The following is a 10780-nucleotide window of genomic DNA, read 5'->3' on the forward strand; positions in this document are numbered from 1 at the left end:
GGAAATCGGAATGAATTAGCATTGTTTGAAGCCTTTTTCATGTCTTTCAGTTTTTTTCTGTACCTCTTTCTTAAGGATAGAATTATAGGGTTTTGTCACTGCAAACTCTTTGAAATGCAAGTGAAATATTAGCACTTTTTAACAATATCATTGTTAGATTTATCATTAAACACAATTAGCTAAGGTCAACTATGAATGCTTTTACCAGAAAGTCCAAAACTGTGTCTTATATTATTGGTGGATAACTATCGATAGCTAAATCAATACTATCAACAGTTCTATATTCTTTGCTAGTATCGACAGGTTTTTAATTGTGCCTCAAATATAATTCGAGACGTGAATTTGCTGTTTGGGTTGCTTAAATAAAACAAAGCATAACTACTGAAAAGTTAAATTTTTATCATATCTATACAATACGACTTGTAAATTTTTATGTCTAAGTTAGGGTAACGCAATAATCTTAGGATTCCACTTAGACTTGCTATAAGTCTCAAAGGATTTTAAACTATTTCAAACATTGGATAGATCATTGGATATTTTTTTTGGAAGATCTCAAGTTGATTAAGATTCTCTAGAAAGTAAATCCCTAACATATTTAACATACATTGTAGATATTCTGAGCAATGACAAAACAGATGTGAAGCACTTTCCTTATCTTTCCCATAACTACAATAAAGCGCATTAAAGAGTGTTTCCATAAGTGGGTTTATAACTGATAATAACAAGTAAGCAATTCTACTATAAGGCTAAAATACTTGCGAAATATCTCAATGAGATCTTTAGTTTTTTTAATATTTAAGTAGAGCAAGTCTCTGATCTATCTTCTATTTATTTTCTTCTTTAATAAATATGAGTAACTTCTGTAGAATCCAATTTTTATCATATATATACTATGTACAAATTATTCTATTTGGGAAATGTTAGGTTAACGCAGTGATCTTAGGATTTGACAAGTAAGCAGTCCTACAAATATCTGAATGCGATCTTTAGTTATTTTTCCTTTTTAAGTGTGGTATGGCGTTTTTTGCCAATAGGGCAGTAAGCCATCCAATTATAAGTCTAAAATATCTAGGAAATATCATGTTTCTTATCTATCTTTTGTTCATTTTTATATTTTTAGATATTTTACACTGGCTTACAGTGACAATAAGTTATTTTATTATAAATCTGGAATATCTTCGGAATATCTCAATGCGATCATTAGTTTTTTTCCATTTAAGGGGGCATGGATTTAATCTTTCTTGTATTCATTTTAGATATGTTACAAATGCTTATATGTATTGTTGAGCACATATTAATTATTTAGATGTGTTGAAGTATATTACAATGGTTTCTAATAAGTTGATAATGACAACACTCAAGATTGATGATTTAGTTTTTTAAAATTTAAAAGAAATATAAATATTTTTACCTTTTGGGTTTCTTATTTAAGTTTTCAAAGATTAGTTATTTATAAATAAATACTAAATTAAAAACAAAAATATATACAATTTCCTGAAGCCCCAGGAATAATCCCTTCAACTACGTACTTGTGTTAGCTACTATATTGTGCAAATTGTCCAGTAATTTCGGTTATGTAAATTTAGGAAAACTATAAAATCAACGCATAAATTAATTTGATAATTAAAAGACATCAACGATTTGCTCAACAATCAAAATATTTTATACAAATACGATAAATAAGCACGTTCGTACATAACGAGAGGCGGTGTTACTTTTGATTTACAAGTTTCCGCAAAAATATTTAAAAAAAATTTCAAGATTTGATATGAGAAGCACAATTCGCCGGATGCAATTGTTCTTGCGGTTTATTCACATTCGGTGTGATTTGAAATTATATAGAAATACATCTAAACATATGCTACGGCATTTGTGTATACGTATGTAATAAGCGAAAAACAAATAACAGGCTAAGTAAGAACACGACTCTTACATATTTTATCCATTCTCAAGTGTCACTGTCATTGCCGTCCATTAGCATCTTTTGCTCATCACAGATGTAACGAGGAAGTTTATACGTAGTCGCATACAGAAGTGCGATTATGCATAATTGGCTTAGATTTTACACATTTTTATGTACATGCAGTACTGAGTTCTATTCGTTTTATTCGTAGTATTTGCTCCCAGCCAAAGAATATTGTCTGTTATCGAGGCTAATAAATAAAATTCATCTCCCTTTGAGACTTTATGAAATAGAAGGAATCACACACTCGCTGTGGGTTCTCATGTTTAGGTTTGTTATAAAAACCAACCATATTTAACACAATTTATAGGAATTCAACAAAAAAAATTTTTTTAGCAATCTGAGATTTATTTTAATTTTGAATATATTTAAAAATATTGAGGTAATTATAATTTAAATAAAAAATAGTGAATGTAACGAGTAATATCAGAAATGCTTGAAAATATAAGAGATGTCCTCATGGTATGACAACGGGTCTCAAGTCATAGGGAGACCCAAGAGTTCCTTGCCATTGAAATTGCCGTTGTGTGATTGGATTAAGTGGTGACTCTTCACGTTTTGTTGCTATATCCTCGTTACGAATTGATTGTCCAGTTGTTTGGGTAGACAATTCGGTTATATCTAACTTGTTTACTATTATGAAACTACAATAATAAATATTAGAATAATAGTATTTTTTACAATACAAACATGTATGTCAACTACTTTATTATATACCTATGTTTCTGTTAATATTTTATAGTATTCTTTATTTTTCAAATTTCATTTAAAATAGAAATACGAAATTTAGAATACTATTATTTTTTTCTAAAAATAAAATCTTCAATATCATTTATTAAAGTATTTATTTCAGACATTGACAATATCAACATTACAAAGGGTACTTCCTCCTTTGAGATATTTGTGTGTTTTAATGAAATACAAGTAAAAAATAATCTAAAAAGTATCAAGTATGTTAATTAGATTTTAAATTAATATTTTACAAGAATTCACACAACAGCGAAATTTAAAAGATAGCAATAGAAGAGTCAAGTAAGAGATAAACGATAAGAGCTAAAGTTCCAGTTTTGAATCCTTAACTAATATTTTTTTTTCTGTTTTATATTTATAATTTTTTTATTGTTCAAATATTTTAATAATTAAAATACAAAACAAAAACTGCACAAAAGATCTTTCAAGTCAGAGTGCATGCACAGCTTATCCATAATAACAATAAAAAAAACACAAATATAAAGTATAAGTACAAAAAATAATATATTTTTATTATAATATATATTTATTAAAATTTATAAATGAACTTTTATCTTATATAAGTTTAAAATTCACTTTTAAGTGCCTTCACAAAGAACACTCAATTGAGTTACGAAATTAAAATACTTTTAAACAGTTTCTACATCACTAAATCACGCAAATGCACGCATTACTACAATAATAGCAAAACAATAGTAAAAGCTAGTGTTAGTAGTTAAAGAAAGTACAAGAACAAAATAAATAACAACACTCGCAAAGTGCTAAAAGCTGCAAAAATTATTGATAACAATAGCAGGGAGAGAGTGCTAGCAATTGCAGAACATGCAAGAATAAAATAATTTTATAAAAAGAGAGCACAAGTGCCATTTGAATTAAAGATTTTTACAAAAACTCACTTTCTTAATATTTTCATTAGTAATAGTTTGTTTATATATAGCATTATATTTATCATATGTAAGGTATATTTGAACTCAAACGATTAATAAGAAATTAAAATTTATGAAAACGTATGTGGAAACGGTTTTTTACGATATGTAAATAAATTATGTATACATATACCAATAATCATTGAACTATCATATTTCAAATTTCATAATAAAAAATATGTACATAATATTTGGAAGGTTGCAAATGTTTCAAATAATTAAGATCAATGTTCCTCAATTGAAGATAGTCGAACATTTCTTTAAAATATGTTAATTAAATTTAGTATATTTAAAATTACAAATAGAACTTATATTGTTTTAAAATTATGCGAATATATTTAATAGAAATGAAAATTAATATACTATAGAGTTTTTTATGACTATAGCAAATAGCAAAATTGGTAACTATGGAAAATACACCTAATGAATTATTTTCGATTTAATTATTAAATAGTCAATGTTATAGATTTCTGCGTTCTAAACCGCAAATTCCGATTAAGTTTCTTACATATGAAATTAAAAAGTAACCACAAATTATGGTAGCTAGAATATTATATACAAATAAATTATATAATATACGTGCTTTTCTGTTACACAAATGATGTATACGTGGCCGGCGCATAAATTAATTTTTATACTACTCTTATAGACAATAAATATACAGCAAATAATAATTGCTGTATTTATTTGTAATTGCAAATACAAAAGTGTTGTAATTTTTTATCCTCCAGAGCCTTCGAAAAAGATACTATATATATTTATATAAGTTAGAAACGAATTTATAAATTTATATGAATTAATCGATATTTAGTACCTTTTTGTATATTTTTAAAGCACATAATTCTTTTTTTTCCACCAAATTTTAGATAATTACTAAATTTTTAAATTACTAAAATATTCACACACAAATCTTAAATAATCAAATCAATCAAATCTTAAAATCATGCAATAAGTTGCCATTTATGTAACCAATGTTTTTTTTCACTCTCCCGTTCATGAAACATTATTTAGTTAACCATATTTAAATGGCCCTCTGTGGAGCTTCCTGCTATATTTGATTGGTAAACCACATAGATTTCAAACTAACGGAAAAAGATAGATTTTCGAGCTGTGAAGCGCTTTTAATTTAATAATGTTAATGAGGTAATGCCCAACTAAAGACCTTTTGCCATTCCAAAGTTTTAGTAAAATACAAATTTTTTGTTCAATTTTGTTTATTTTTAAGCTATCATTAGAACTCTTACTAAGCAATTTAAAACATTATTTTCATATCTCTTATTGCTTATTCAGTTTAATTTATATGTTTTTATCTTTTATTTTAAATATTTTAAACTTAGAATAATTATATGATATTTATATTACATATACCACAAATATGTATCATAGTGACATATTTATATCACTGGCATTGATTTATAATAATGAATTAAAATGTTATTGTTTTTCTGTAATGTACTATAAATGTTTCTCGAAGAAGATGTTTAAGCTGGTCATTTAAATTTATTTAAATTACTAAATGAAAGCTCTTTTAAACATTTTCCAAAGAGACAGATAATACAGATTTAAAAGATATGCTCATTACATCATTTGATATGCTGCAATCCCTCAACATAAATTCAGGTCTTCTTTATTCGAGAGGATGGATGTAATTACGGTAAAAATTTATGATGACAATTATTTCATTGAATTTTATTAATGCCAACTTAAAATTTAATCCTGCAGATTTACAATTCTAATAGTAATAAGCCCAGTACTATGATTCAACTGCAATAACGATAGCAAAATTCGTATCGTAATAAATGCTGTATATTACAATAAATAACAGTCGATGGAACGAACTATATATCATTCATAAGCTTTAGCTTATTCTATTCTTTTTATTTATAAGAGAATTTATATACATTACGAGTATATGTGAATTTATCTAACAGTGTTATTATTTCATTATTTACAAAAAGGAACAACCATTAACCTAAAATTCAAAATGAAAACTCTTTTAAACATTTTCCAAAGAGATTCCAAAGAGACAGATAATACAGATCTATAATTTATTATTTATGTTCGTTATCTATTTATTCTCGCACTTGTTGTGTACATATAATCATGATAAAACTGTGATTAAATTTTACTATATTTCCAAGTTACGGAAGGACAAAATGCTTAAATATATTCTTGAATATTATTTCATTCTATATAACATGAGTGTACGTACTAAGAAAACTTTTTCTCAAAATGTTAAATATGATAAAATCTGAGTAATTATAAAAAAGCTGTGTCTGTATAAATCGTAAAAACAAACGATTTAGGAGATTTCACCGTAAAATAGAATTTAATGACAATTTAAAATTCCAGTGATGATCAGTTGTGGCAGTGTTTATTTGTAGCTAAGCAAAATGGCTTGTTTAATTGAAAATGGCACGCGATTCAATTGTCCACATAAGAAGAAGAAGAAGAAGAAGATATACCAAATAATGCAAAATGTATGACACTGAGTTATAGTAGAAATTGCATGTGAAAGTATTTCTGTTTTTAATTCAGAAACACATCAACTATTTAAATTATATACCTAACAAATGACAGTTATTTACACTAAGTCCAGTCTATTACAAAAAAGGTTTATTTTTTAAATATATATAAAAAAAAATTATAAACTCAATAATGCAGTTTAGGTATCAATTTAAATAGTGCAGAACTCCAATATCAGAATTATGAATACAATAAATATATATACTGATAGATTTCCATTTAATATATAAATAGATATTTTTAACACCAAAAAGTTTTTATAGATATTTTGTACAGAAATTTGTAGTCATATATTTTTTTCACTTATATACATATAATATTTAATCATATTTTCGCGTTTTTAGCGGTATTAGACTTTTGTGTTTGTGTTTTTGTGTTCGATATATTTGAATATAACACTAAATGTATGCATCAGTAAAGTGAAGAGCTTTACTTCGTAAATAATATAATTGAAATTGAGTTGGGAAACTAATATGCAGAGTGGCATTCTCAATGCACGACAAAATAGTTTTAGTAAATAATATTACTTTTTTACAAGACAATATAATTAACATTTATATTAGCTGAATAATTATGAATTGAATAAAAACTAATAAAAAGTAGTTAATATCAAAACCTGTCTTAATAATTTCTTTTTTTAATTTAAAATAAATATAGTATTCTCTTCCAATTTTTGAAATGTTCAAAAATTAGGGGAAATGAAAACCAACAACAAAAATTTCAATAAATTAATAAAAATTTTGTTGTTGTCTTCTTATTTCTATTTGAACCCTTTTAACTTTTAAATAGTTTTTTTTTCGTCATAAGACACGTCACACTCGGCAAGAAAAAATTAACATTAAAAACCTATTTTTTTTTATTGAAGCTATAATAATAATAACATTAATACATTCTAATACTAGTCATATCTGTCAAACGAACTGTTTATATAGAGCAATTAAAAAATTCCTTATAAAATGATGTTATTAATATGGCTAATACTAGCCAAATCTGACCAACAGACTGTTTATATAGAACAATTAAAAAATTCCTTATATGTTACTTAAGAATATTTTTGAGTTTGTTCGAAATGTTCGAAAAGTTTAATGCATCGCAATTGTGGTTCAAGTCCTCTTATATCAAGCTTCTTATTGACTTCTTCATACTGCCGATTTTTTTATTTTTGTGGACACATTTGCAAAAGTCACTGTTTCACAAGAAAAAAAAACTTTCATGTTAAAATAGCTAATACAGCTTTTCTGATAAATTAATATTAACTTAATTTACATTATGTAAAACAATATAAATTTTAATTGAAGAATTTAAAAGCCTAACTCTACATATTGCGTTTTCTGAAACATGTAAAACAATAGATTACTACACAATACATTATAATAATATATAATAATATCATTAAATATTTTGGAAATACTATTATAAAAATCTTGAAAATTGTGTATATCACAAATCATTATGGATAATTTTGACTTTAATTTACAAATGGACTGCAATTCTATGTCAAGAAAATTGTTATTGTATGTTTTTGCATTAGGTTATATAAGAACTTCCATCTGATGTTAAATGCTTTAAAAGTCTTTCCATTCCGTACAGTAATCTCTCTACAACGAATTTTATTTAAGCGTCTGCGTCTGTAGTTATTGTTTTTTAAGTTGTTGTAAAGTGTGACTCTGTATATGACCAAGTACAAATGTAACTAAATATCAAGTTCGCTTAGAACTTATTTGTAAATTTCTGATTTTTAATGTTATTAATTAATTCAAAAATTAAAAATATAGAAGTACGCGTACTGAACTTTTAATTAATTAATTAATAATTTATTAATTATATTAATCTGATATATTTCATATTATTTCAAAGTATTTTTTTCATATTATCTTTTTTTTGTTTCTTATATATATATATATATATATACATTAAGACTGAAAAGTTTTCGGAAATTCTCATTTAAAATTCGCGCGCTGTATATTTTTCGATATTTTAAGTTTATGTAGTTTGGCAGCACTGTCCTTAATTACTATGCCAAAAATGAGCTCGATCTGTCAGACAGTTCGTTTACGGCAGCTGTTGAAACCAGTTCACCTCAGTAGTGCGTTGCGAAATGTCTTCGACGGTCGTACGACCGTCCTGGAAGGCTTTGTACCACTCATAAACTTGAGTTTTCGATAAAACTGATTCCCCATAAGCCTTTTGTAGCATTCGCAACGATTCTGCACACGAAATTTCGTTCGAAACACAAAATTTGATGCAAACTCTTTGTTCAATATTTTTTTCCATTGTTTTTTTCGCAACGCCCTACTGAGGTGAACTGGTTTCAACAGCTGCCGTAAACGAACTGTCTGACAGATCGCGCTCATTTTTGGCATAGTAATTAAGGACAGTGCTGCCAAACTACATAAACTTAAAATATCGGAAAATATACAGCGCGCGAATTTTAAATGAGAATTTCCGAAAACTTTTCGGTCTTAATGTATATATACATATTGTTTCTTTTATAATTTTTATAGATATATTTTTAAAATTAATAAAAATAAAATTATAAAAATAAGGCACATATATTAATTAATCTATTATAATAGCATTTATGTTGTTGAGTTTTCTTTTCGTCAATATGAAGTGATCGGCAAATACTCACTTTTTATAAGAAGCTTTTCCCCATAACTGTGCACACTACGCCCATATGTGGTAAGCTAAATAGAAAATCGTAATAACATAAAAAAAATAATTGATTTAAAATTGGAAAACAAAAAAACGTGGTGCGTAAAAATCACAAAAATCATAATCATTTTAATTATTTTATAATATGTTTTTATATGCTTCAAACATTTGCTTTGAGAAGTATATTTAGACTGATGAGATATTTGAAGAAATGCATATATTGTATTATATATATATTTTAAATCCATTTGACAAAACATATAGATTTAGCTATTTATCCATCTCTACGTCTGCTACACTGCAAACTGATTCTTTAGATTTCAAACTAGATAAGTAAAAAGGTAACCATTTGAAGATTTCTTGGGGAATATGGTATATCTGAGTCAACTCCATTATCCTACATTAATCATTGCATATTAATATGCAATATTTTAATGAAATTTGAGTGCTATACATATGCTTCAAATTTGATGTGTATTTATATATTTCATTTTAATCGGTTTAGATCTGAATTTAATTAGTATGGAAAAATTGATTAGATACATATTTTCAAATGAACTACTTTATTATTTATTACAACGAACTGTCGAAAGGAAAAGGGTAGAACGGCTGTTTGGTTTGAAACCATATAACCAAATTCAAAAAATCCTTAATAGCTATTGCAATTGACTTTAAATTGTAAATAAAATTAAGAAGGGAGTGTTTAAGTTTACATAACTCTAATCATCTTACAAATATATCAAATAATCACTTTCTTTTACATAGTTATCTTATAATCAAAACAAAGTATATTAAAATTTGACACCTTTATTGCATAGTTCTTAATAAATGTGTGTAAGAGATATTTAAGTATAAGTATAGGAATATAACAACCGCATGGTCTCAGTATTCTAATATTATAAGCATTGTTAAATAATTCTCAATGAATCTGTGTATTAATGCAATATAAAATCTAATACTAATTTTTTTACTTTTATTTAAATGACAGTATAAAAAGGATATTACAGTGTATGAGGAAAAAAGAAATTATCTCAAATTATAATTAAAAAAAAAATCAGATATAGATGCTTCAAAGATATTTTATTGTAATAATGTATCAGAATAGCATTATAAAGAATTACCAGATGCAAATATATTATATAATACAGTATGAGAATATTTTTATTATCAAAATGAGTAAACTTACTATGTAATAGTATCAGAGCAACAAGAATAACATCCATTTTTTACTTTTTTTATTGAGCTTAGTTAATATAATCAAAATCTTAAATGCTTTCCTTTTATTTCGCATTTGTCAACAAATTTTTGTATAAGTATTTGCAGTGCTTTTAGTTGCTTTACTAAAAAACCAAATATTCCTAACTTTAAATGTAGCGCATCATAAAACTTAGCTTGCCTGCTTCCGTCATCCAAGCCGTAGTTCAGCTTTCAATTAAATGGAAACTGAGTACAAAAAAGCACATCATTCGTAACTGTGAAGAACACTTTTCATTTTGTAATTGGCCACAAGTGTTACTGGTTCGGGCGCGAGCATTTCTAACTTTATTCTTAACATAATTTATTATCCTACATATTAAATTAAATATTGTATTAATTTGTCGATTTATAAAAAAATTGTGTATGCTTGATGATAAATCTCGGAGTACAGAAAATCTACGTAAAAAACTTACTAATACCAAGAATAGAGACTAACTTAAACAAAACTATTAACTTAGTAGTTGACGAAAATACGAATTCAAAATTCTTAAATATTTAAATTAATCATTAAATAATAAAATAAATAATAACAGTAATAAAATATTATTGTTATATTCGCGATAATACATATTTTATTGCTTAATTTAAAAAGAAGTGGCATATCCTTGAATCTGTCAGTTGATTGTGAATTATTACTTAGAAATGCCATATCAGCTTGAAAGCTCTTTAAAAAATTACAAATCTATTATATAAAAATTGGTTA

Source organism: Teleopsis dalmanni, chromosome 2, assembly GCF_002237135.1.
Source record: "Teleopsis dalmanni isolate 2A chromosome 2, ASM223713v2, whole genome shotgun sequence".
Classification (NCBI taxonomy): domain Eukaryota; kingdom Metazoa; phylum Arthropoda; class Insecta; order Diptera; family Diopsidae; genus Teleopsis; species Teleopsis dalmanni.